Below are 26,762 nucleotides of genomic sequence, written 5' to 3'. Positions count from 1 at the left end.
TTACTACAGTATCTGCATTGTTATTTGGTTATAAACAATGTTGATGTCATAATTAACCTCAATCATACTTCTCATAGACTCCAAGAAGAAAATGTTCACTTTAACGGTGATTTAATTTTTCCAAGGAGGCCAGTTACTTTATGCCAGTTATATAAAGTGCCGGAATTGCTAAACCTTTGCAGCAGTTGGGAAATCCGCTCAGATCCTATCCAATTAATCTTACTTCACCAGCTCTTTTTGTCTTGGTTCTTTCCACCTTTCAGACTAAAGATAATAAAAAAATGTGAAACGGGAGCTTCTTTGGGACAGCTGTTTAAAAATCAAACGATAGCAGTTCCTTTCAGAGAAAATGAATTCTGCAATTATGATTTCTATCGCGAGCGAAAATATTTGGAAAGCCTGACTTATGCATGCAAACGCACCATTACAAAACAATGCAACCTTAATGGGCAAAGTCTGTAGCCGGTGCCTGATTGTTCCTTTGCAACATCACTCACACAAGCAGATTGTCAGTCTTTGTAGAAATATAAGCTTGACAACTTGTTTCCGGTTTCAACTGCTGTTGGATTCCTGGCACAATAAAGATTCCTGGTCAACCGTCCCTTAGAGATTCGGATGTGTAAAAGATATACACAAAGTAGCGGTCGACTGCATGCCATGAAATTGGAAAATTATACATATCACATGTAACGGTGTTGCCCCCACCCGGTGGGAGATGTGGCCATGTGGTGCATGATACCTGCTGGTAACAGGAGGGCTGAGTCGTCCGCCGGTGGTAGTGGGGACACAGGACTAAGCTTCTGGAGTTCATATCCTACATTATCTCGTTGGCAGTGCAGCTCCTCCGTCTGCCGTAGGCTCCAGGAGCTGAAGGTGATCTCCCACGGTAGAACTATTACCTCTCCCCCCAGTAAGGTCACGCACCAGGCAGGAGGTATAATAACAGGAACGGTTTATTGTCTTCTGTGCAACACAGTCACAAAGCAGGCTTCTGCCTTGTGCAGTACTTCTCAGGACTCAATGGATGATGGTCCCTGGACCGATCTGTAATTTCACCTCATATAATTCAAAGTCCATGCGGTTTTGGTTTCTTATCGAGACATCCATCTTGGATTCTAGGGGTTCGGTTCTCTCGCCTAACGAAGTTATGTCTTCTTTCAGCTCCCAGTTACCTCTGTCTGCAGCAGGAGCTTAATATTGCCATAGAGGTCTAATACCCTTTTTTTTGAGGCGGTCATTGCATCCGTGAGATTGGGGATCCGCTGATGGTGGGTACCTGGCGAGCTCCTTCTTCTTAAAGAACTCTACGAGTTCGCCTTGGTTTTTTTTTTTTTCCTTTTTAGTTTTATCCACCTTTGGAGGCATGCTGTTGATACGATATTTCCGTTTGGTTTAGGTGTTGACAGGGTCTGGATTATTGCTCTAGGCTAAATGTAATGCCGAGATTATACAGAGCACGAAACCTAAACCGCCATCTTTGTTCGGGCCATGCACATGCCTTGCACATTGTAATGTAACAAAGAATATGATTTGTCACACACATGCACATCATCTCATGTTTTGAGACATTTGAAATGTTGTACCCAGAGAATGCATTTACACTTATTTTTTCAATCCCCAAAATGTCCATTTTTACGTAGCTGTATTGGTCCTGGAGAAGTGTGGATTATTGCAAATTGTTATACCTTTTGGGGAACAACAAGAGTTCTTAATTGATTCTATTGCACCTTTGAAAAAGAGACCTGTGAAGCTTCCAAACTATGCATTATTATTGAATCTATGAAGAACATCAGTCTACTAAAAGGGATCACAACATGGAAGGAATCAGATTTTATTTGTGAAGCACTCACATTTTTAAGAGTGTGGTATCAAAGAAAAGTTAAGACTTTTTATTTTAATTCAAATTTCAGCAGCTGCTTCACTAAATTCCTCAAACTAAATTAGCGAATAAAAAATTGAACTCATGTTCTATTTCCTGCAGGCATTAAACAAACCAACGGTAGAATTGCACTGTCAACAACAGCTGTTACCACATATACAGTAACTGAGATTCTCATTGTTTGCGTTACTTCCAAAATATCGATATACATTTCCATTAAAATGACATGTTGTAATGTTCGATTTAAGCCGGGTCGCCCACGTTTTGCTATATGGCTGGAATATATTTACAAAATGAAACATAATTATTTTCTCAAAGATGACACAAAGTTATTCGCGGCACGTTGCAAAGCAAATGGAATTATTTCTGTTATCATGCATGATATGTTGTTTTTCTTTAGCATTCCCACGCACATTTTTCTAAGGCTAAGGACCCGCTGCGGTCGGCGGCGTGCACGACCGCGGGCCACCAGCTCCTTTCCTCCAGTGTGGAGGTCCCCGCTGGCTCGTTCCGACGTGGCTGACTGCGAGCTGTGACGCGTCTGCCGGCCGATGCTGCAAGCTTCTGGTGATCAGAAGCGCTGACGCGTCACGTGATGCGGCAGTCAGCCAATGAGGAGGGGAGGCGGCTACGGGAGGGAGGCGGCACAGATCCGCTCGCTGTCTCTCTCTGGCTGTGGTTTGTGGGGAGTTGCAGATATGGAGGGGGGGGGGGCTGTGACATCCGCGGTACCGCACTGCCTGGAGAGGGACATTACCCCCTGTCATGGCCGCCCCCCCCGACCCGTCTTGGCCACACACCCCCCGCGCTGAAAAAAGTCAGCTGCAGACCGCAGATCGCGGTGCAGTGACTTGCACGCGGCTGTGCGGACGCGTGTAGTGGGGCCTCAGCCTAAGGAATTTCAAAAAGTGTGTTGCAAGATACCCAATCTAAAGCAGAATGTTGAAAAGAAATAGCAGGTGTGCATGTAGGCTGCTTAAGTGGCAATGGACGTGGCTGTTTTTGTCACATCTCGGCCATTTGAGGTCTCTAGAGAGAGGATCAAAGATCAGCATCGAATCCCGTAAAGTACTTGACTGTGATGGCATTGTCAGGAAATACCAAAAGCTGATGCCTTGTAGGGCAAGGTAGGACATTATTCAGCTCGGTTAAGATGGTGAAGGAAGGGGACTTGTGGTGGCTGAGTTTGGTATGACTTGGAATTCTTCTGTAGTGCCATAGGTGGTAATATTCGAGCATCATTACCTCAATTGTAAATTCTGATATGAAGCAGAAAATGAAGCACTCAAAGATAATGAACAGTTTGCAAAAGAATGTTCAAGGACATTTCGAAATGCAAGGAATTTGACACGTCGATTTTACCGAACACTGAAATCTGACAACTCGATTACACAGTAGTGTGAGATAGCTGTAAATCTGCATAAAAGCAAAACTATGGCACCTCAAAAAAGTGATGTGATCAAGGACTGAGTTTAGCTTTGATAAAGTGAAAAGTAGCACATGGCACAATAACGGGGATCAAGGGAATACAAGAGGATTGTTATCACGCTCATGAAAAAAACTGGCAGGTCACATAGCAGATATTTGCCTAATACTAAAGGGTCATTTATCAAAGTCTCCCATTTGCAGAACCAGGGGAAAAAAATCTTCCCCAGATTTTTTCCTCCCCAATCACTTTTATTGAGCTGATAAGATGTACCGAAAATACAAGTTACATAAACGACAACTCAATAAAAAATTTTTTTTATCCCAAACACCTTACATAAAATTATATTAACACGTTAAACATATATAATAAAATAAAAGCAATGCATTAAAATAGGAAAATGTTTAAATAATAAGATATTGACAAATAAATATATTGATGCAGTACAAAATGCAACCTGGTTCTTTATGAATAAGCCTTCACTCAACCTGTATTTAAAGATTATGAATAAATAAGCATTCACCCAGCCTGTATATAAAGATATACAGAATACACTAACGTCAAACTGCTGTTACTGAGACTTGTTACTAGGGGGGAGGAGGGATTCAAGAGATCAAGGAAATTATTTTTTATTATTATTATTATTATTTTAGCATGTTCTTGTATAGCGCTGCTAGTTTTACGTAGCAATTTACAGAGACATTTTGCAGACACAGGTCCCTGCCCCGTGGAGCTTACAATCTATGTTTTTGGTGCCTGAGGCACAGGGAGATAAAGTGACTTGCTCAAGGTCACAAGGAGCCGACACCAGTTTCCCCTGCTCTAACTCAGTGCCAGTCAGGGTCTTTACTCACTGAGCCACTCCATTCATTTGTATTCTTTATTTCATATATTTCATCACGTGATCCACAAACGCTCCCCCTACCTGGAAGACGACATACAACTTTTGTAGTCAGTGAAAGACCCAAGATATGGAACCTTGGTACGGAAGTTAATCTCCAAAATATCCAGTTGATTAAATGACAGATCCTAAAATGATTGTTTTCGATCCGGGGAGCGATGAGTCTGCACTGGGTCATATGCAAATATGCGAAGAATTTCTGAGTTTGCTGTTCACACACCCCAGAGAGAGAGCGGAATGGATAGTTTACACAGACATGTCGCAGATGAAAATACTCTAGCATGCATATTTGTCTGTGTCCCTCCGGCCAAGATTATTGCTGCTTGTTGCGGAAGAGATATTAACATAATTTATCATTTTGCTATCTATTTATTGCGGATAAGTTATATATCTGTACATTCCACCAGCCTTGTGACATGACGGCCTTTTGCTAAAGAGGGCATTAAAGTAACAATTCGTTACCTCCGTAGTGGGTGCCCGGTAGCCGCTCCGGCTCGCATTCCAGGGTTCACATTATGGAGGCCAACAGGAAGCCGTGACGTCACCCTGTGCGGCTTCCTATTGGCCCATGTGACGCGGGAGCTTTAAACTGCCGAGGTACCGGCACCCCCTGTGGAGGGAAGTATCTCTGGAAACGGGCTCCCCGGTGCCGAAATGAATGGGGTTCAGCTCCGGAGACCCCCACTATTTCAAACCAGTATTAAAAAAATGAAAAGAGAAGGGGAATGGATTGCTCTTTTAAGATGGAGGATAAAAAAGACTTTTAAACAGCCTATAAAAGAACGTTATTAACCCCTCTTGTACCAGAGAGGTTCTCGGGCAGCGAATGCTAAAAACCTTCACCACTTCCATTTTACTAGCGAGCTCTCTGATGATCCTTGCAATAATGTCCATCTTCTACAAAAAAAAAACCCCCGAAAAAATGCATTTCATTGCCGAAGAGTGATCGCCTGGTTACTGCAATATAACGCGGATCTTTTTATAGCTTCATAAAACCAACACTTGGAAGTGCTTTACTAATAAGCAACATCATTATTTATTGATCATTCCTTCATACATGTATTCATTATTTTATTGAACGCTGAAGACGGCGGCACGTTACATTCACAGCGCTGTCCTTGGATACATTGAGCAGCTTCGCTTAGAAATACTTTAGGTTTTTTTTTCCCCCTTTACACAGTATTTGGACGGTGTGGGGTTCACCTAATGTTCCTATAAAGTCAGATCCCCTTGTTCTAAAGATATTTAGAAAACAAAGGGGGCTATTTACTAAAAATCTTACGGCAAAACCAGTACAGGAAAGATTACCAAATTAATTTAAAAAAAAAAACGTATCCCATTGAAAGCAATTAGTTTGTTCCCTTCTACAAATCTGGTGCAATTGGGCTGGTGTTTTTGAAGTTTTGCAGCCAAGAGACTTTAGGAAAGAGTCCACGTAGAGCAGTGTTCCCGAAAGCGCGTTCACAAACCTCTAGGGGTTTGTAAGGTGTCTCCAAGGGTTTTGCCAGTATAGCGGGTTCCTGAGCCAGTGGGTCCCCAAACAGCACCTTAGCGTCGGGCTTGCAGCTGTCAATTATAGCCTGAGCTTCCCAAGTCGCTCCCCACAATGCTTTGCACCCACAGCAGCAAGACTTTGTGGGGCGCTGAATTTGGAAGCTCCCGCAATGGTTAACAGCTATACCCCCCCATGCTGCCTGCACACACCGAGGTGCAGTTTGGGGGCCATATTTAGCGTGTGTTCCCGCCCCCCACGAGTTCAGGACACCATGCATAAGATCATGGGTACTCCCTGGTTCAGTTTCATTTAAAAAGCAGAATTACAACAACAACAACAAATGGAACTGCTGCTTTAAAACACACACACTTATTGGAAAGGTATAGATGTGTTGCAGCAGCATGTTTCATTGATTTTGCTGCAAGGAAACTTTCATCTTCAAATTGTTCAACCCCAGATGTGCACCCTCCCATTTTTACCTATGGGATACCTATTTATCTGTTAATTAGATTGGCTGTAATAACCACTACAAGGTTCGGCTAGCAAGCAGGACACGTCCTGCTTGCATACCACGTCCGGCCTGCACACCACGTCCGGCCCGCACACCAGAGACCTGCGGCCATGACATTGTTTCACAAGCCTCCAGGCATTGGTCGTGGTTTTCATTGGTGGATGCGTTGGTCAGTTAGTAATAAGAGCCAAGAAGATGACCCTGGCAAACTATGTTAGAAACAAGTGAGAAATGTTGCACTCAGTTTATCACGTCTACATGAGTGTAGTACAGGCGGTCCTCGGTTATCCAACGGAACCCGTTCTGGAAGTAGCGTTGGATAGTGACACCGCTGTAAAGTGAGTCCCATGTTAATCAGTGGCGGTGAGCGTCGGATAACGCATTCCGGCGTCGATAAACGGCCCTTAGGGTGGCATTGTAAAGCGTTGGATATGCCATTCGTTGTAAAGTGAAACGTTGGATAGCGAGGACTACCTGCTTTTGGACTATTGGGGAAAATATCTGATAGCTAACATTCATGTACTGTAGCGAAATGCTAAATGCTATTAAAGACCACACGGAGGTAATCGGAGAAGCGCAGAATTGGTGAAGTGGACACGGGTAAAAGCCCTTCATGTGACGCTAACCTCTCCACAGAGAATTTTGTGCTCATTTGTTCCATGCTCAGCGAAGCAGCTAAAACGTCTCCAGCTTTGCTACATTTTGTCTTTTCCCCTCTGTTGAGCAAGCCTGAAAAAAAAAAGTGTTTCGGAACAAACACATTTCAAAGTGCTTTGTATTAAAAGCAGAAATAGACGGCAGCTCAGGTCTGAGGTGGTTCCTACTGTACGTTGCCAATGGTCCAAGGTATATTCCAAGTTCATTAAACCAGTCCTGCAGAGCCCTAAGTAGCATAATATAGTTAGATAACTAACTTTGGATCACAACACCTGACAATGCATTAGACCAGTGTTTCCCAACTCCAGTCCTCATGTACCCCACCCTCCCAACAGGACAGGTTTTCAGGATATCCCTGCTTCAGGACAGCTGGCTCAATCAGTGGCTCACCCCCTGTCCTGAAGCAGGGATATCCTTAAAACCTGACCTGCTGGGGTTACTTGAGGACTGACGTTGGGAAACACTGCTTTAGACCAATATATGTTCATTGTTTTAAGGCTGCATGGAGCAAATTATCATAGACTTGCAATAACTCACTTTTATAGACTATTTTGGCTTTTATTGCAGCACCGTGGGAAAATGGGCAGATTTCTTCCTTCTTCCGTTAAAAGGAATAAGGAATTGTGCTATTTTCTGTCCAGGGGGGTTGGGTAATGAACCATTTTAATCACGTTCCTTCAAGAATCCCACAAGTTGTATTACTCGTCGTCTATATATTCTGTACATGGCACGTCTACTATAGAGTCACCATTAGCTCAGAAAAGTATTAATCTTAATATATTACTGACAGGAGGGTAATACTGTACATGTTAAACCCTACCTAAAAAAAATATCTAACATTATTCCTCACCTGGAGAACTTGCAGATAAAGAGTACACCGGATATTACCGTAACATTCACCATATTTTGCCATAAAATTGCAATGTGTGTATTTGTATTCAAATACCGTCAACAATGAATGCACAGAGCTTTACAAAGATAGACTAGAATTCAAGAAAGTATAATGCAATAAGTGTTACAAACGTAAAATCACACAACGGGAAGGAATTCTTGCCCCTGAGACCTTATTGCTAGTAGACAGCAGTCAATTAAGTGAATCTGAAGTCTTATGTAATAATAATAATAGCATGTTCTTGTATAGCGCTACTAGCTTTACAGTGACATTTTGTAGGCACAGGTCCCTGCCCCGTGGAGCTTACAATCTGTTTTTTTTTTTTGGTGCCTGAGGCACAGGGAGATAAAGTGACTTGCCCAAGGTCACAAGGAGCCGACACCGGGAATTGAACCAGGCTCCCCTGCAACAATCTCAGTGTCAGTCAGTGTCTTTACTCACTGAGCCGCTCCTTCTCCACTTATGTATAGGTGTCTGATCGTATTGGAATGGAAGGAATGTCAGAGCTGGCCATTCAGACCTCTAAACTTCATCTGACTTGTATGTCATCATGCACAAGAAAATATACTGTGGTTGTGGTTAAATGATCGTTTTTGTATATCAAGCCAGCCAACTGCATCTGCAACAAAACAGTATTGTATTGGCATTATAATGTGAGCGAGAGGTCCCAGCTCCCTGTGGGCATCCTTAAGCCAACAATGAGTTCTTCTTTAACCCAATGTGCTTTCATATATGCCTCCCCTAACCCCTTGGTAACGGAAAGGTCTCAGTAAGGTTTTGCTCTTCAATATTTGGATTATTATCTTTTATTCCCATGGCGCCAACATTTTCTGCAGCGCAGTACAATGTGCGAGGAAGGACGATAACGCAAAAAGTACATATCAGCTGAGAAATAGGAAGTTGGTTCCTGCCCCAAAGAGCTGACTATCTAAAACACACTTCCAGCAGCCAAGGATTTAACAAGCAGCCAATGGTAGTTACCTGTTCTAATGTACTGTATATATTCTCTCTCTCTCTCTAGAGTTCCCGATCACGCGGGCGTCATTACTAGACAAGTAACACCCACGGTAAGAGTTCTTTGTGTCTCTTTCATTGCTTGCTACTAACGCACATTTTCTTCCTCTGTAATACTGAAACCTATAGAAACCTGAAATCATTCAAACTGCGGTAACTTCCAGATAAAGTCTAAGACCATCTCTCTGTGTCCTTCTTTCCCCTGCTTTCTTTACTTGGCCAGCTTAACCTTTCATGTACCACGTGCACAAATCTACCTCTGTTTCCATAGACCTATACGTGTATTCTCTCATGTATACAATTATATAAATCGCATACAGTGAAAAGTGCCACTCGCATGCAACAATGCAACGGATTCGTTCTGATTACACAAAGACGCTCTTGATATTTCTAATGCAACGTTCACATGGAATGGACTTTGAACACAATTATATGGTCACACTCCAGTGCCCTTAATCAAATCTCTCTGCAGTGATGTGTCTAGATATACTGGGTTTTTTTTGTTGCATGGCCTGCAACCATACCTGGCCCGCTTTCTGTGCGATATTCCCTCTCTTTGTTCTGCACACCTAATGGTCTCCCTGGGTGTCTGACGTGTTGACCCAAATTGGAAATGATGCATGAACAATAGGGTACTGAACTAAATAAGTGATCCACAAGATGTGTACGTTGGGTCTATAAATACAATCTGCAAAGGGATTTAAAACTCATTCACTTCTCGTGGATAGAAGATAATCCTTCTCAATCTTGTGATCTGGGTCCATTGCAATTATCCATAGTTCCTGATCCTAATGTATTTAGATAGACTGCTGTAGGTGTCTCCGATACATTTCCATGAAGAAAATACAGACCCCCCAAATGAATGTTAAAATGATGATATAGATATCGCTTTGGGGCTAATGAGATTGTGTTTAATTGTAATTATTCAGTTGTTTTATAACACAGGGAACGCTACAGAAGAGCCAAAAGGTTTTTTTTTTTATAATGTCTGAGTGTTATTAGAAAGAGGACACTTAGTACAGAGTGAAACAGCAAATACATTAATCATGCATCCCAGTTGACAACCCTTAGAGCAGCAACTTTTAATCAACCACAATCCGTACTGGAGGGAATCTGTTTTTATCAACCCTTCCTCTGCTAGATTGCAAAGCAAGGATTTGAAATAGTGTATGCATGCGCATGCCTGTGAATGTACGTACATTATACACCGCTACCAAATGTCCTGGTTTACCTGGTTTACCTGGGGAAGCTCCACCCTGCACGTTTGTGGGAAAGAACAAACAGGTCAGGAATACCAGTAGGCAACACCAATGCTTCCTAAAACGGTCTCCCTCTAAATCAGGGGTGGCCAACTCCAGTCCTCAAGGGCCACCAACAGGCCGGGTGTTAGGGATATCCCTGCTTCAGCACAAGTGGCTCAATCAGTGGGTCGCTCATTCTGAGTGAGCCACCTGTGCCGAAGCAGGGATATCCTTAACACCCGGCGTGTTGGTTGCCTTTGAGATCTGGAGTTGGCCACCCCTGCTCTAAATAAATGATCAGCTATTACATTCTTAGAGCAATCCCTTATTTATCCCTGACACACACAAGTAAGCCCCCCCTACACACACACACACACACACACACACACACACACACACACACACACACACACACACACACACACACACACACACACACACACACACACACACACACACACACACACACACACACAAATAAGCCCCCCATGGCAGGCTGGTATAAGGGGGCATATGGGCTTACCTGGGTCCCTTGGATGGGCCTGCTGGAGCAGCATGGCCAGAACAAGGCAGAGCCCAGCAGGCCCGCAGAGGCCCGGCAAAGAAGCTGGAGAAGGGAGGGACAGTTGGGCGGGGCTGAGCAAAGGAGAGGGCAATTCAGTCCTGCAGGAGGGAAGAGGCAGGCAGGAAAGGGGAGGGCCCAGGAGCCAGGAAAGGGGAGGGCCCAGGAGCCAGGAAAGAGGAGGGTCGGGCTTGCTTGCAGAGTGTAGGGTTGCTGACAGGGAGGCCAGGCCCCTTGACTCGCGGGGCCCGAGACGGCAGTACCAGCTGCCCCCCCCCCTGTCGGCGACCCTAATCCCCAGTATATTACCTGCTTCCCGGTTCACCCCTCCAGAATTGTGGTACCTTTACATATAATAACTCCCCAGACAGAGTGTTTTGGTGGCTTCATACTTTCAGATTCCAAACATTTCAATTCCGATCTGGCTCAAAACATGACCGTTCAGTAAGAATTTGTAAACTCTTTCCACATTGGTGTTGTGTACTTTTAAAATCAATATTCAACAACACTGTATTGCATAGTTTTAATCAGTAAAAGTGATTTGTGTGGTAGAATGGCTTGGCACAGAGTCATGGAGGAAGTTACATTTCTTAAGGCCACTTTCAAAATGAATATTACAGTGTTTAATCATATAAACGTGAACCATAATGTTCCTTACGTTTCAAGTTGTGTATGAGCTTCTCCAGCATACAGTTCCCTAACTACATTATCAATTGTTTTTTTTTTATTTTTGTTTACATTTACATTTCTCAAACAGAGAAACTAAGCAGAAGTTGTCAAAGCATCCATTAGCAGTGACTTTCCTGTATGGTTCGTGTGCTAAGAAAAGCCATCATCATCACTGCAGCATCTAATATAAAGCAGACAATGTGATACACTGTATAAGGTGCTCGGAACAGATTAATGGAGGGTACGGTGGCTGTTGCTGGTCATATGAGAATGTCAACTACACATTTAAATTAAAAAAAAAACAAAAACAAAATTGAATTTTAATATCTTCCACCAGTACTGTGTTAACATCATTTTTATGGCTATCCTTATCAGATGCCGAGATTTTAAAAGCGACTCTGGAATGTTATCTGCTGCTGAATACTTTTAGAATGTTCATTAAGTGCCAGCGCTCAGGAGGATAATCGTCCATCTTAAAAGCAGGACTACCACAGACAATAGTACTTTATCAAGTACATTAACTCACTACTGCTTTGCAGATTTAATCAAGTGAGGATATTGACCTCTGTGATCAAGTCTGAGTCTGAGAATTTCACATGCTAAGTGCATACAGCCACAGGCAAATGTTTTGTAGTCAGTCTTACAAGACAATATAGATAAAGGTTGAATCATACTTTTCCCATTGTTTCTTACTATGACACATCACTCAAAGGCCCTGAATCATGAACATTGCTTTTATTGGATTGCCCCGAGACACTATGTGTCCTGCTAGCCTATATTGCCCTTATCACTGTGAATTTGGTAATTGGGTCAGTCATTGGAGCCAGACTATTATAGCGGAGCAGTGTCATGGTGAGTTGTGAAATATGTTTCATAGAGTAGACTGATATTAAAAATGTTGAGACAAATGTTGAAGTGGTAATCAAATTTCCATTATAAGCTTATCTGACAGCTGTAATAAATTGTATTGTATTGTATTGTCTTTATTTATATAGCGCCATAAATGTACATAGCGCTTCACAGTAGTACTACATGTTGTAATCATATAAATAACAAATAATATATAAATAACAGGTCATGGGAATAAGTGTATGTAATGAAGATTGGAAGGTAGAATCGCCAAAGCCCAAAAAATTGCACCATCAGCTCACCAAGTGGAGGGCTAAAAAAGTTTTATTAAGACTACATAAAATGAAAATAAGGAAACAAACAAAAAACTAATACATAACAACCTTACGCGTTTCAGGCTCCTCAGAGCCCTTTCTCAAGGGGGATAATGGGGACTGAGAGTACATCTGATATATATAGCCCCTCCTGTTCAATTAACACGCAGCTGGAATGGATTGATATTACATTGATTGGCTAACTTTAACATCTTATATGCCTGTGGATATTAAGATGACCAATGAAAATTAAAGAGAACATACCAAAATGCTTAATAATAATCAAAGTAATTAAAGAATAAAACAATTCATATAATTACAAAAACGGATTAAAAAAAGACAATTCTTATGTTTGAGTATTTTCTCAGTGGTGCAATCCCATATAATAGTGATAACATTTATAAAGCGACATAGTATAGTCCATTAATACAAAGGGAAAGGGGGGGGGGAAGGAATTATAACAAGGGATTGATTCGGTGGAATGATTGGATAACAAAGGGTAGTCATAGCAATCATAAAATAATGCTTAATGTCTATAAGACAAATAATCACATAATCACAAGTGATTGCTTTGAAATGAACAACAAGATTACCAAACAATGTTAGTCACAACATAAGACAGATGCTGGATAGAAAACCCAGATGTAAATATTCATAAACATTATGCAATTTGTATCTAAAGTAATGAACATGTTAAAGAAAATATTTAAGGTCCCACTCTGTATTCAACCCTTTAGGAACTAATGTATCGAGTGTAAAAATCCAGTGGGCCTCTCTAATGTAAAGTGTATTAATTCTGTCACTGCCCCTGTAATGTATGGGGACTTGTTCAATTGCTATGCATCTGAAGTTTGTTAAGGAACCATCTTGGCATACACTAAAACGTTTTGATACAGGATGTATCTCATCTTTTTTAAGTATTAATCGCATATGCTCGAGAATTCTCAATTTAAACATGCGTGTCGTTAGACCTATATATTTCTTTTGACAACCGCAAGTCAGCATATAGATCACAAACTCTGTTCTACAATTTATGAACATAGGAATGTTATAAGATCTCGTACTGTCAATGTTGGTAAAAATTGTGGATTTCGTAACATATTTGCAAATTTTACAGCGCCCACATGCAAAACATCCTTTTAATCTAGGAAAAAATTCTTTTTTTTGTAATTGATATGTTCTTTTTAATTACACTGGGGGCTACAATATTTCCTATTGTTTGTGATCTTTGAAAAACAAATCTGGGTCTCGTGGTGGTAATGCTCCTGAGCAGGGGGTCAATGGTTAATATAGACCAATGTTGATTTACAATATTTCGAATTGCTTCAGCTTGCCTACTGTATTTCGTAATGAAATATGGGGTGTCTGTGTTTGTGTTATTTTTCTCTCTAGAGATATTACTATCAGTAAATCTATTAGTAGCTTGTTCTGTTGATCTATTGATCATCCCCTCTCTATTTTGTTGGAGTGCATTTTGATATGCTTCTTGAAGATTGTTTTTTGTATATCCTCTAGCGAGGAAACGATGGGTTAACTCGATTGATCTTTTATGAAAATCTTCCAAATTAGAGCAATTCCTCCTAAGACGAATGAATTGCCCATAGGGTATCCCCTTAATGAGAGTACGACTATGTGCACTGCCTGCATGTAGCAAGGTATTTTTGGCATTATCCTTGCGGAAAATGTCAGTATGAATCCGTTGGTCCAAACCTACATAAAGTTTCAAATCAAGGTAGTGTATATAAGTGGAGTGATGGTGTGATGTGAAGTGTAGATTAAACGTGTTGGTGTTGATGAAATTAATAAACAATTGCAGTTCTTCCACCGTCCCGCTCCAGATTATCAGTAAGTCATCAATGAAGCGGCGGTAGAAGTGTATGTGGTGCCGAAAGGGATTGCTATCTCCAAACACGTGGGTCGCTTCCCACCAACCCATGAAAAGATTCGCATAGGAAGGTGCGAAGCATGTGCCCATAGCGGTCCCACGTGTCTGGAGGTAGCAAGTGCCAGAAAATAGGAAATAATTATGTGTAAGCAGAAAGTGTATACAATCAAGTAAAAAGGCAGTCTGTATTTCCCTCGTTGCTTACCTCAGTAGTCCAACCTAACATTTTATTATTACTTATTTTTTGGAACTCTCTGTTCAGAGCTGTGAGTAGCGTCACCACCGACCATGGGAATAAGTGCTCCAAACATAAGAGTAACATTAAGGAAGAGGAGTTCCTGCTCCGAGGAGCTTACAATCTAATTGGTAGGTAGGGAGAACGTACAAAGACAGTAGGAGGGAATTCTAGTAAGTGCGTCTGCAGGGGGCCAAGGTTTATGTATCATGTCGAGGATTATCCACAGTGCTATTCATATGATTCTTTAAGCAAATGTGTCTTAAGGTGGGTCTTAAAGGTGGATAGAGAGGGTGCTAGTCGGGTATTGAGGGGAAGGGCATTCCAGAGTTGCGGGGCAGTCAGTGAGAAAGGTTTAAGGCGGGAGAGCACTTTACATACAAAGGGGGTAGAAAGAAGACATCCTTAAGAAGAACGCAAGAGTCGGGATGGTGCGTAGCAAGAAATTAGGGCTGAGATGTAAGGAGTGGCAGAAGAGTGTAAAGCTTTAAAAGTGAGGAGGAGAATTGAGTGTGAGATGCGGGATTTTATCGGAAGCCAGGAGAGGGATTTCGGGAGGGGAGACGCGGAGACAGATTTAGGAAAGAGTAGAGTGATTCTGGCAGCAGCGTTTAGGATAGATTGTAGGGGAGACAGGTGAGAGGCAGGAAGGCCGGACAGCAGGAGGTTGCAGTAATCGAGACGGGAGAGAATGAGGGCCTGAGTCAGAGTTTTAGCAGTCGAGTAACAGAGGAAAGGGCGTATCTTTGTGATATTGCAGAGGAAAAAGTGACAAGTTTTAGAAACGTTTTCAATGTGAGAGGAGAATGTGAGAGAGGAATCGAGGCAGCGTGCTTGGGCTACTGGGTGAATGATCGTATTTCCAACAGTAATGTGGAAGGAGGTAGTAAGGCCAGGTTTGGGAGGAAGTATAAGGAGCTCTGTTTTTGCCATGTTAAGTTTCAGTCGGCGGATGGCCATCCAGAATGATATTCCAGATAGACATTCAGAAACTTTGGCCTGTATAGCAGGTGTAAGGTCAGGGGTTGAAAGGTAGATTTGTGTGTCGTCAGCATAGAGGTGATATTTAAACCCAAAAGATGTGATTAGGTCACCTAGAGAGAGTGTGTAAAGAGAAAAGAGAAGGGGTCCCAGGACAGAGCCCTGGGGTACCCCCACAGAGAGATCAATAGAGGAGGAGGTGTTAGCAAAAGAGACACTGAAAGTACGATGGGAGAGGTAAGAGGAGATCCAGGATAGAGCTTTATTCCGAATACCAAGAGTATGGAGAATGTGGAGGAGAAGAGGGTGGTCCACGGTGTCAAATGCTGCAGAGAGGTCGAGCAATATGAGCAGAGTGTAATGACCTCTGTCTTTGGCAGCATGGAGGTCGTCGGTTATTTTAGTGAAGGCTGTTTCAGTAGAGTGAGCAGTGCGGAAGCCAGATTGTAGAGGGTCTAGAAGAGAATAGGTGTTGAGAAAATGTAACAATCGAGAGAATACAAGACGTTCAAGGAGTTTGGAGGCAAAAGGTAGGAGGGAGACAGGTCGATAGTTAGAAGGACAGGTAGGGTCAAGCTTGCTGTTTTTGAGTAATGGTATAACGGTTGCATGCTTGAAGGAGGATGGAAAGGTACCAGAGTAGAGGGAAGAGTTCAAAATCTGTGTGAGCATAGGGATTATAGAAGGAGCAAGAGGTTTTAGGAGATGGGAAGGAATGGGATCAAGAGGGCAGGTGGTAGAGGGAGAAGAGGAGATCAGCAGTGACACATCCTCCTCCGAGATAGCAGAAAAAGAGTCAACAAAGGCAGGAGGAGAGTTAGGAAGCGGTGTGGGATGGGAGGCGGCAACAGATGGGATGTTCTAACTTATGGATTCTACCTTTTCCTTAAAAAAGTCAGCAAAGTCCTGAGGTGAGATGGAGGAAGAAGAGGAGGCAGCCGAGGGTGGTCTGAGTAGAGAGTCAAAGACAGAGAAGAGTCGGCGTGGGTTAGACTTGTGCGTGTTGATTAGTGATGAAAAGTAGGTTTGTTTAGCCTAAGAGAGGGCAGAGTTGAAACAGGACAGCATAAATCTGTAGTGAACGAAGTCTGCGAGTGTTTGAGATTTTCTTCAGAGGAGCTAGTGGAGGAACGCAGCATGCAAGTGTGGGAATTTAGCCAGGGTCTGGGGTTAGAAGGGCGAGGACGGCAGAGAGAAAGCGGGGCATGTAGATCGAGACAGGAGGATAAGGCAGAGTTGTAGTTCCTAACCAGGTTGTCAGGATCTGAGTCAGAACTGAGAGAGGAGAGGGAGGAGCGTAATGTGGAATCAAAAGCTGGTAGGTTAATAGAGCGCAGGTTTCTGCAAAAGCGACGGCTAGATGGAGATGGAGAGGGGGAGAAGCGAGAGAGAGCAAATGAGACGAGGTGATGGTCAGAGAGAGGAAAAGGAGAAATGGAGAAATCGGTGAGAGAAAAGTTTTTTGTGAAAACCAGGTCTAGGTAGTGGCCATCTTTGTGGGTGCTGGCTGCAGTCCACTGTTGAAGGCCAAAAGAAGAGGTTAGAGAGAGAAAGCGGGAGGCCCAAAGAAGAGAGGGGTCATCAATGTGGCAGTTGAAGTCCCCAAGGAGAAGAACAGGGGAGTCTGATGAGAGAAAGAAAGAGAACCAGGATTCAAAGTGGGAGAGAAAGGCAGAAGGGGGATGAGTAGAGGTAGGTGGGCGATAGATGACCGCCACGTGGACAGAGAGAGGCGAGGATCTGGATTGTGTGAACCTCAAAGGAGGGAAAAGCAAGAGAGGGGGGAATAGGAAGGGTTCTGTAACGGCAGAGAGAGGAGAGCAGGAGCCCCACACCTCCACCCCTGCCATCAGGGCGTGGAGTGTGGGAGAAAGAAAGGCCACCATAGGAGAGGGCAGCTTCCAGAGCAGAGTCAGACTGAGTCAGCCAGGTCTCAGTTATAGCGAATAGGAGCAGAGAGTGAGAGAGAAAGAAGTCGTGCACAGAGAGGGACTTGTTAGAAAGGGAACGAGCATTCCAAAGGGCACAGGAGAATGGGAGAGAGGGAGGGTGGCAGGGGATGGATATGAGGTTGGAGGGGTTGACACCAGAAGGAGTAGAAGTTGCATGTGGCAGGCGAGGACGGGAGCATGTAGGAATAAGGCAACATAAATATCAACATTGATTGGTGAAGTGGCTTCTTCTTATACTTAAAGACTTCAGCTCATAACATGTTATCAACTATAAGATCACCTGTGTTAGCATAGTAATGTTTTGTGCTTGAGCTTCCCTTTGTAATATAGGGAAGGCTTGCAGTAAATATTACCTTATAACTATTAGCTGCTTGATATTTTGGAACGTTGTGTATCTGTTCACTCTGCATTTGGACACCTCTTAATATATCGTAACAACATTTAGCACGATGGTTCCTGAGATCAAGGAGCAGGTTGTTGTCTATGTTTGGATACAATTGGATGCCATTTTGAATCAAGATGGCGGAGTGAACCTTTCAAAACTGCACTGATTTAAACCAAATTCGCCAGGATTGTAAAGTAGCTGGACTGAATTGAGAAAATCCAGTTTTTGCAAATTGCTCAACTTTATGTCGGATGCTCCATAGTAGGAACTGGAAAAAAATTGGTATGTTTTTGCACCAGATGGAAAACCAAAAATATAGTTTACCCAACAGCAATAGGATAAAAATACATAAACATTTTTTGATTAAGAAACAAAAAAAAATGTAATTATCCATTTATAAATCTCAGTATGTTTTGCTTTTTTAGAAGTCCCGAGCAACGCCCGTACTTTCAGCCAGTCGAATATAAATGCTGAAATAACCCACGTTATGTTTTGCCCGTGAAGCCTATGGATCATGCCGTTACACAGAGTATATATTTTTTATAAGTTGGCAGAATTGAAGCATTCATAATGATAGCTCCTCGATTGTTATAAGTTATTTCATTGACCAATATTAAGTGGACTGCAGAACTTGGTGTGTATACAAGCATTTATATATTTATTGTGTTGAAAACCGTTAGGCAACAGCATTGCTTGCGTGAATAAAACAAATAATTTGAATAAACACACTGGCATAAATATTGCAGATATTTCCATTAATATTGCAATGAGCTTCAATATCGAAAGGGTTACTAATGGAAGAATGTCCTATGTACAGGCATACACCACATTAACGTACGCAATGGGACCGGAGCATGTATGTAAAGCAAAAATGTACTTAAAGTGAAGCAGTCCCTTTTTCCCACTTATTGATGCATGTACTGTACTGCAATCGTCATATACGTGCATAACAGATGTAAATAACACATGTGTAACAGGCTCTATAGTCTCCCCGCTTGCGCACAGCTTCGGTACAGGCAGGGAGCCGGTATTGCTGTTCAGGACGTGCTGACAGGCGCATGCGTGAGCTGCCGTTTGCCTATTGGGCGATATGTCCTTACTCGCGAGTGTACATAAAGTGAATGCCCTTAAACCGGGGTATGCCTGTATATAGGCAGCTCTTACAGGCTGCATAAACGTTCACCCATCATTTGTACTGTGCCATATCTGCTAGTTCTGTGATTTTGGCATCGAAATGCAATGAGTTTAAGCAACACTTCGTCCACCCAGCTGCATATTAAACATATGCACGTACAGTTTAGAAGGACTTGATCTGCTTTGAAAGAATAAACATCTCATATTGCTAGGGATTTTTCTAAAGAAAGCGGTTTAAGCCCCACAGCAAGCCCTCAATAACAAGTCCGCCCAAAAAAGGCGCCCCGTACATTTCCATATAAAAGGCTTGGTTATTGACACTGTATCATACTTATTGCAGTTTCTTGGATTCTGTTGCCATAGCTACAGCTCAGTAGTGAAAGATAGTTTTTCTGCTTTCAAAGTTATGCTAATGACCAGTTTCCTAGGGAGTATAATCAGAGAATTTCAGACCGTAAACAGTCATTCTAGTTCCTCAGTCTTGGCTGAATGTTTGGGGTTGCTATTTCCTTTTCCTTGACCAAAGTACGTTTAACCCCACCCTCCCCCAAAAAAATTATCCCCCCCCCCTTACTTCTATGAGATCAAATTATGTTTACACGCCTTTGGCTGCTTGCAGAACTATTTTCTTGCTGTTTAAAACCCACTGACAAAGCAGGATTCATTTCTGGCAGGACATGCAGAAGGAGTCGCCAAAAGAAGAAATACTTCCTTATTTAATTTTTAAATGAGCAGTTTATTTTTTCTGCAGGAAATGCCACAGGATTTTTGGATGTACTTTAGTTCAGAGAGGCAGGGAGTGTTTGAGCGATGAGCTCCCGTGAAAATTATCATCTACACAGAATAATCTGGAAAAGGAGTGCTCTTGAATGTCTTCATTTTTTTGGGGGGGGGGTCTGAAATAGCAAATAAAAATATCCCTTGTGAGCACATTTACACGTTTCAGACAGGTCACCGTTTTTGCCATTATCTCTTAGCATACACTGCAGCTAGGGATTCTGGGAAATGACATGCAAATGAGCACTTGCAGTGTGTCACTTTTTGCATCTTGTTCATGTTAACGTGGATCCCTATAAACGTATGTATGTATGCCTGCCGCATTGCACGTGACATTACCCAGAATCCCTGGCTGGAGTGGAAGCATTGTTCGCTGAGTGATTATAGGGAGAGGCAGGGTGTGTGGACCTGTGAATGTGCTCATAAGTGCTATTTTTATTTGCTGTACGGTGAAGGGTTTTTGTCACTTTTTTACACACCATAACTTACTTTGTGTACTTGGTCTCAAATGGCAACACCTCCGCTTCTAGTACCATCTTACCCCCAGGTTCATCAAGCTGCTACTGTTTATCAGACCCAACCGGGCGTTAAGTCCCATTTGGGTGCGTTCATCTATAACGAACCTGGATGAATAACCTCCTTATTTTCTCTTATCTTTCTTCACTGTGTAAGCCAGGGGTTTCAAACACAGTCCTCAAGGGCCACCAACAGGCCAGGTGTTATGGATATCTCTTGCTTCAGCACAGGTGGGGCAGTCTTCGACTGAGCCACTGATTGAGCCACCTGTGCTGAAGCAGGGATATCCATAAAACCTGGCCTGTTGGCGGCCCCTGAGGACTGCGTTTGAGACCCCTGATGTAATGTAACATGTCATACTAATAGTAATAACAGACGTCTTTCACGGCTTTGCAAAACAGTGACACTGTAACACTGAAGAAATGAAAAAGTGTCTGAAATAATCAGTGATGCATTAGCTGAGGATAACGTAACACTGCGGTGTGTGTACTGATTGTGGTGGAAATTACACTCGCTTGAACCTTTGCTTCTGGGACCGGCCTAGATCAAAGAAACAATTAAACAATGCGTTTATTTTTTTGTGCTCCGTTAACATTCCTCTAAAAAGTTTGTGATTTGAGGTTTCTGGAAGTCTCCCCAGCTGAGGCGCTCCTCAGGTTGCTATGTTGTTATTGTTAAATATACAAGATATATTGGCTGCACATTTAAGAGTGACCAGTGGGGGTAGAAGCAACAAAGGGGCAGTGGCCAAACTAAATAGCACACCCCTTTTTATTTTATCTTTTAAATAAATAAAGGTCATTATGGCTTAGGCTCAATGTTTTTGGGGTGGCTATTTTCTTTAGTCAGTGTGTCGTGTGCACTACCTCTACCTTTAATAGCACAGGCATTTATTAAAGGCCCACACGCTGAGGGGTAGGCGAAGGTTATAGTAGAGGCGTGCGTGATGTCACGCGCACGAAACATGCACTCTAGCTGGAGGCGACCGGGAGGCGGGGCCGTGATGTCACGTGAGCGGTTCGCCCTCATTGGCTGAACCACTCACGTGATGTGGCCGTCACGCTGCAAAAAAAACAAATTAAATTGTATTTTTCAAAAATCGCGCAGTCTATGGCCTGACTCATAGAGGTATGGCCTTTTGTTCGCGGCGCGCCTGGGCACTATAATCGCGGCCTTAAATAGGGTTGCCAGGTGTCCAGTATTGAACCGGACTGTCCTGTATTTGGACACTCTGTCCAGTAAAAAATGAGAGGTAATACAGGACAGTATTACCTCTCGGGACATAGTGACTGGACCGGCTTGGGGGGGGGCACAGAATTTCCCCGAGCATGGCTGTTGCTAGGGGGCTGGGCCGCTTCCTCCATGCTGATTGGCTGCTGCTGGGTAATGCCTCTAATCAGGAGGTGGTGTCAGGAGCCCGGGGGGTGCGAAGAGGAGGAAACAGCATGGAGAGGTGTGTATGTGTGTGTGTCTCGAGCGCGTCGCACCTTTCACCATTGTGTCCATTATTTTTGGAGAAGCCAACTGGAAACCCTACCTACTGTATAGATCAGGCCTGCACAACATACGGCCCGCGGGCCACATGCGGCCCGCCCGGCCTCTCTGTGCGGCCCGCAATAAGATTAAAAAAAAAAAAAAAAAACTTTTAAAAAATGGCGGCGATTCCCCGCGGTCCCGGGGGTGATATGAGGTGCATTGAGGTGAGGTGCATTGAGGTGAGGTGCAGGGGGGTTAGGTGCAGGGGAGGTGAGGTACAGGGGAGGTGAGGTACAGGGGAGGTGAGGTGCAGGAAGGGTGATGTGAGGTGCAGGGGGTGAGGTGCAGGGGTGTTTGGAGGTGCAGGGGGGGGGTGATTGGAGGTGCAGGGGGGGGTGATTGGAGGTGCAGGGGGGGGTGATTGGAGGTGCAGGGGGGGTGATTGGAGGTGCAGGGGGGGGTGATTGGAGGTGCAGGGGGTGGTGATTGGAGGTGCAGGGGGGGTCATTGGAGGTGCAGGGGGGTCATTGGAGGTGCAGGGGGGTCATTGGAGGTGCAGGGGGGTGATTGGAGGTGCAGGGGGGATGATTGGAGGTGCAAGGGGGGAGAGTGATGTGAGGTGCAGGGGGGGAGAGTGATGTGAGGTGCAGGGGGGGAGAGTGATGTGAGGTGCAGGGGGGGAAAGTGATGTGAGGTGCAGGGGGGGAGAGTGGTGTGAGGTGCAGGGGGGGAGAGTGGTGTGAGGTGCAGGGGGGAGAGTGATGTGAGGTGCAGGGGGGAGAGTGATGTGAGGTGCAGGGGGGAGAGTGATGTGAGGTGCAGGGGGGGAGAATGATGTGAGGTGCAGGGGGGGAGAAGGATGTGAGGTGCAGGGGTGGGTGGGATGTGTGTGGTGTGCAGGGGGGTATTGTGTGTTTGTGGAGAGGGAGTATTATGTGTGTGGGTGAGGGGGAGAGATGGGGGTATGAGAGATAGATGGGGAGTATCGCAAAGGTTGATAGTGAGGGGTTCTGGGGAAGATATGAGGATGATGATGAGAGGTGCTGGAGGAGAGAGGATGATGATGATGATGATGATGATGATGATTTTACCCGTGCGGCCTAAATTTTTTTTCCTTGGAGCATTTCGGCCCTTCTCGCTTTACGAGTTGTGCAGGCCTGGTATAGATAGAACAAATTTAAGGCTGTTAGTACTTCTTACACTAAGGCGCCCCCCCCCACCCAACATCTTCACAAGAAGAGAAGGTTGCCAGCATTCTGCCGTTGCTACGCGAAGCCTTGAAGGAGAAAATCACACGCCTCGTTTCTTGATGATAAAATAATTGGAATTAATACTAGGAGCCACAGATTTTGTGGTTCAGCCCGGCAACTGCTCCTCTGCCAGCTGCCCTTTTTGAAACAGGAAGCAAGTTAATGAGCTATTTAGGCCTTTAATGCGTGTCTGTTACCAATGGTGGCTGCCCACATAATCAGCGTTTCCATGAGTGTTTGCATGAAAGACTGCTAAATGTGTCGCTGACATTGTATTGCATTTGTTATGGGAAAACAAGCCAAAACTGTAGAGTTTTTTTTGGGGGGGGGGTGTTTTAGTAAAACTTTATCCACTGCTGGTGCAAAGTTTAGCACGTTCGCCCGGAAATGCATATCCCGTGTAAAAATGTTTCTGAACTGCTTGAAGATGTTTGGTTTTGAAGAGCTCTGTAAGCACATAGTTTAACTAGCAGCAAAAGATCTAACTAAAACCCATTGTTGTTGAAATGGTTCATAAAACAATGTGTTACCTGCTCTTTGGCAATAAAATGCTATTTTCCCCCCCTATTACTCCCCCTATAAATCCATCGAATGAGCAAACATTTAAAAGGGGGAGGGACACGTTTTCTTCTCTTAAAGCATCCGTCCAAGCTGCCGTTTCTCCCCCCCCCCCCCAAACATGTCCAATCCACACAATGATAAGTAATTAGCTAAGTTGCAAATCGATCCATCCATTCTCCTGTGATCGATCAGCGAAGATTTGGCTCGGGGGTTCACTAAATGGCTGTCAATGCAGCATAAGAATACCAAAGATGCAACGTTCTGTGGGGAAGATCATGTGACTAGGCAGTCACTAGATACAATTGGTGCACTGCTATAGAAAGAGCAGGGCTCAAAAAGGGGTGTGCCTGTTTCAGAAGAGGAAGGGGATGTGATTTTGTAAATGGTTGCTATAGAAACAAAAATGCTTGTTACATTAAAATACATTAAAAATGTAATTCAGTTTTTTTTTTTTTTTTTTAATGCTACAAGTATTTTTTCATAGTACAGAACTGATTTATTAAAAAAAAAAAACACACACACATAGGATATTGCTTGGTCTGCAGCTTTAAGCACATTAGTAATGTGGGAGCTCCCTGATGACTGTTATTTAGGATCTGCCAATTGAGAATTTTCTGCTCGTCGCTGACCTTGAAGAGTTGATAGTCATGTAAGCCAGTGATTTAGCCCACTAATTTGGTAAGTGAATATTTTGACTAGACCGCACCTTGAAAGGTGAAACTAATTTGATAAGAGACTATCCACTAGGTAATAAAACCAATATGTGTAACTTGTGAAATAGACTTTGATAAGTAAAGGCACACGCCGTGCAAATGCTGTTTTAAGTGCGCACATGGAAGCAGTACACAGTATCTATATTACATAGATTTAAAGGCTATGCTTACATGGACTACTTTAAAAATGGTCTTGTCTCACTTGGCTGATGGTTTTCTAACCTTGTTAAGAAGGTCGCGCTGTCAGGAAGCACAGAGAGCCCATTGCAGCATTTTACGTTATGGTCAAAGGATTTTAATATGATATGTTGATGCCTGGCTGGAACTGTCATGAAGTCGACTGTAGAGAAAGATTCAGAAAACCTGCTTTAATAGTATGGCTGTGTCTTCATCAAAGTATGAGATACCGAGCTCTACCTGCATATAGGGTCCCGAAGGAATTTCTTTCATATCTGCCTTCAGTCCACATTCTAACTGCGGAAGTTTTTAAGATGCTAAGCTACAGAAAAAGAAGAAATTAACGTTTTGGAGTTTTTTTTTAAGCTGATTTTTTTAATAACTTGCCAGTCTCGTGTGTTAATAACTACGGGTTTCACTTTGACTTACTCTGTAGTGAATGATACTGCAATACAAGAGTGGAAATGCTGGAATTTTTTTTTTTTCAGGTACTATGTCCAACAAATAAATAAAAATAAAATAAAAAAACACCTTTTTTTCATATGGTAGTTGATTTCTGGACGTTTAAACCTGCTATGATTTATCCCCTGTGTTGAAATTACATGCTTGATAAATGTATCCCGACGCTTTTACTAGACTATATCAATTATGTGTGTGTTCTTGTGTCTGTTAATGTACTTCACAGTGTTTGCAGCTGTGTTGGCTTTTGATCATAAATCTTCGCAGGTTGGCATACATTTCATGTGATCACCATGAGAGGCACTGTATTCATTTACCATCATTTTAAATGTTTTAACACCTCAGGTTTTGTGAAAGAGGAGAGATCTTATTAACACATGAAGGCATTTGCAATGATGTGACAGTTGTGACTGTGTTCTGGTGTGTGCAGTAGGTGCATATGTGTGTTTGTGTCTTTGTTAAAATGGTCACAATGTGTATTCCTGCTCATGTTTCAAAAGAAAAATGCTTGCCAGCAGCATCTTTAACAGTGATAATTAGGAGCTTGCAGGTTTTGTGCACCTAAGCATCTCTCCCCGCTCACCTGTCACATCCCATGTTAAACCTAGCAGTAGTGTATTCTGACACTTCATCTCGTTATCTGTTGTAACGCAACCATTAAGCCAGGCAGGTAAAGCTCCAGCATGATCCCGTCTACATTTACAGTTGTTCATATTCGTATACTCTAAAAATACAAAAGTGTAATGAATGTAACCCTTTCATTGCAGAAGTCGCTTCGTGATCATGAAGAATATCACTACACAAATAAAACGCGATCATGCTATTGTAATGGTTTGCCCATACTGTACAGTAGTGGACTGGGACAATAGGAATGGTTGGTAGAGAGGAAAACTAGGGTAGTAGGTGCAATGTCAGGGATTATAGTAATACAAATAGACTCCAGTAGATGTTAGGTGTGACTTTTTCATAATATTTCTGAGTACAATGATTTAATGCTAAATATATATTTGTAAGGATCCGCCCGCCGCGCCGCCCTCGGCGCGCTCGCCGCTTACCCCAACCCGCGACCGGGTGCTCCGCTTCCTCCGCCTCCTGCAGCATGTCATGTGCGCCAGCCACTACCAGCCGCTGCACTACGGGCGCGCACGCATCCCGCGCGGAGGTAAATAGTGACTCTTCTGATCCCGCCTCCAGGTTGCGGCCACGCGGTGACATCACTGTCGCGCAGCGCACCAACGCGTGCAAGCACCGCATCACCTGTCCTCATCAGGGATTCTCCCCACACCTGTCTCCTGCATCTGAACAGCCTACCACAGTCAGCCTTACTGACGTGTCTCCTCACAGCCTGCTGTTCTCATTGGTCATTGCTCCCTATCTATGCTCAGCCTGCCCTCTGGCAAATTGGCTGAGCATAAACCTTTGTTGTTTCGAAGTGTTCACTGCTACCCTTGCCTCCACAGTCTTGTCTTGCTCCTTGGTTCCTCGCTCTATGTTCTTGACCTCGGCTATCTCTCTGGACTCTGCTCTTCTATACCCCTGGCCCCGGCTACCAACGACGATCCGTATCTCTCCAACCCCGACCTCGGCAAAGTACCACGACGATCCGCATCTCTCCCTTCCTGACCTTGGCTATAGTACCTGCAACGATCCGCACCTCTCCAACCCCCGAACTCGGCAAAGTACCACGACGATCCGCATCTCTCCCTTCCTGACCTTGGCTATAGTACCTGCAACGATCCGCACCTCTCCAACCCCGACCTCGGCAAAGTACCACGACGATCCGCATCTCTCCCTTCCTGACCTTGGCTATAGTACCTGCAACGATCCGCACCTCTCCAACCCCCGAACTCG

The 26,762-nt window shown here is 43.6% G+C and overlaps 1 long non-coding RNA gene across 1 annotated transcript in view; it reads left to right on the top strand.

Annotated features, from left to right (window-relative positions):
- LOC142464915 (uncharacterized) overlaps nucleotides 1-12,779 on the top strand; it is a 64,031-nt gene extending 51,252 nt beyond the window's left edge. Inside the window, exons 2-3 of the long non-coding RNA XR_012787752.1 lie at nucleotides 8,783-8,828; nucleotides 11,336-12,779. This is a non-coding gene — a long non-coding RNA (uncharacterized LOC142464915). The remainder of the gene's footprint in view (nucleotides 1-8,782; nucleotides 8,829-11,335) is intronic.
- The last annotated feature ends 13,983 nt before the right edge of the window (nucleotides 12,780-26,762 follow it).

Source organism: Ascaphus truei, chromosome 13 (assembly GCF_040206685.1).
Source record: "Ascaphus truei isolate aAscTru1 chromosome 13, aAscTru1.hap1, whole genome shotgun sequence".
Taxonomy (NCBI): domain Eukaryota; kingdom Metazoa; phylum Chordata; class Amphibia; order Anura; family Ascaphidae; genus Ascaphus; species Ascaphus truei.
The sequence above is the reverse complement of the archived record's forward strand: the minus strand, read 5'-3'. Positions and strand labels throughout refer to the sequence as shown.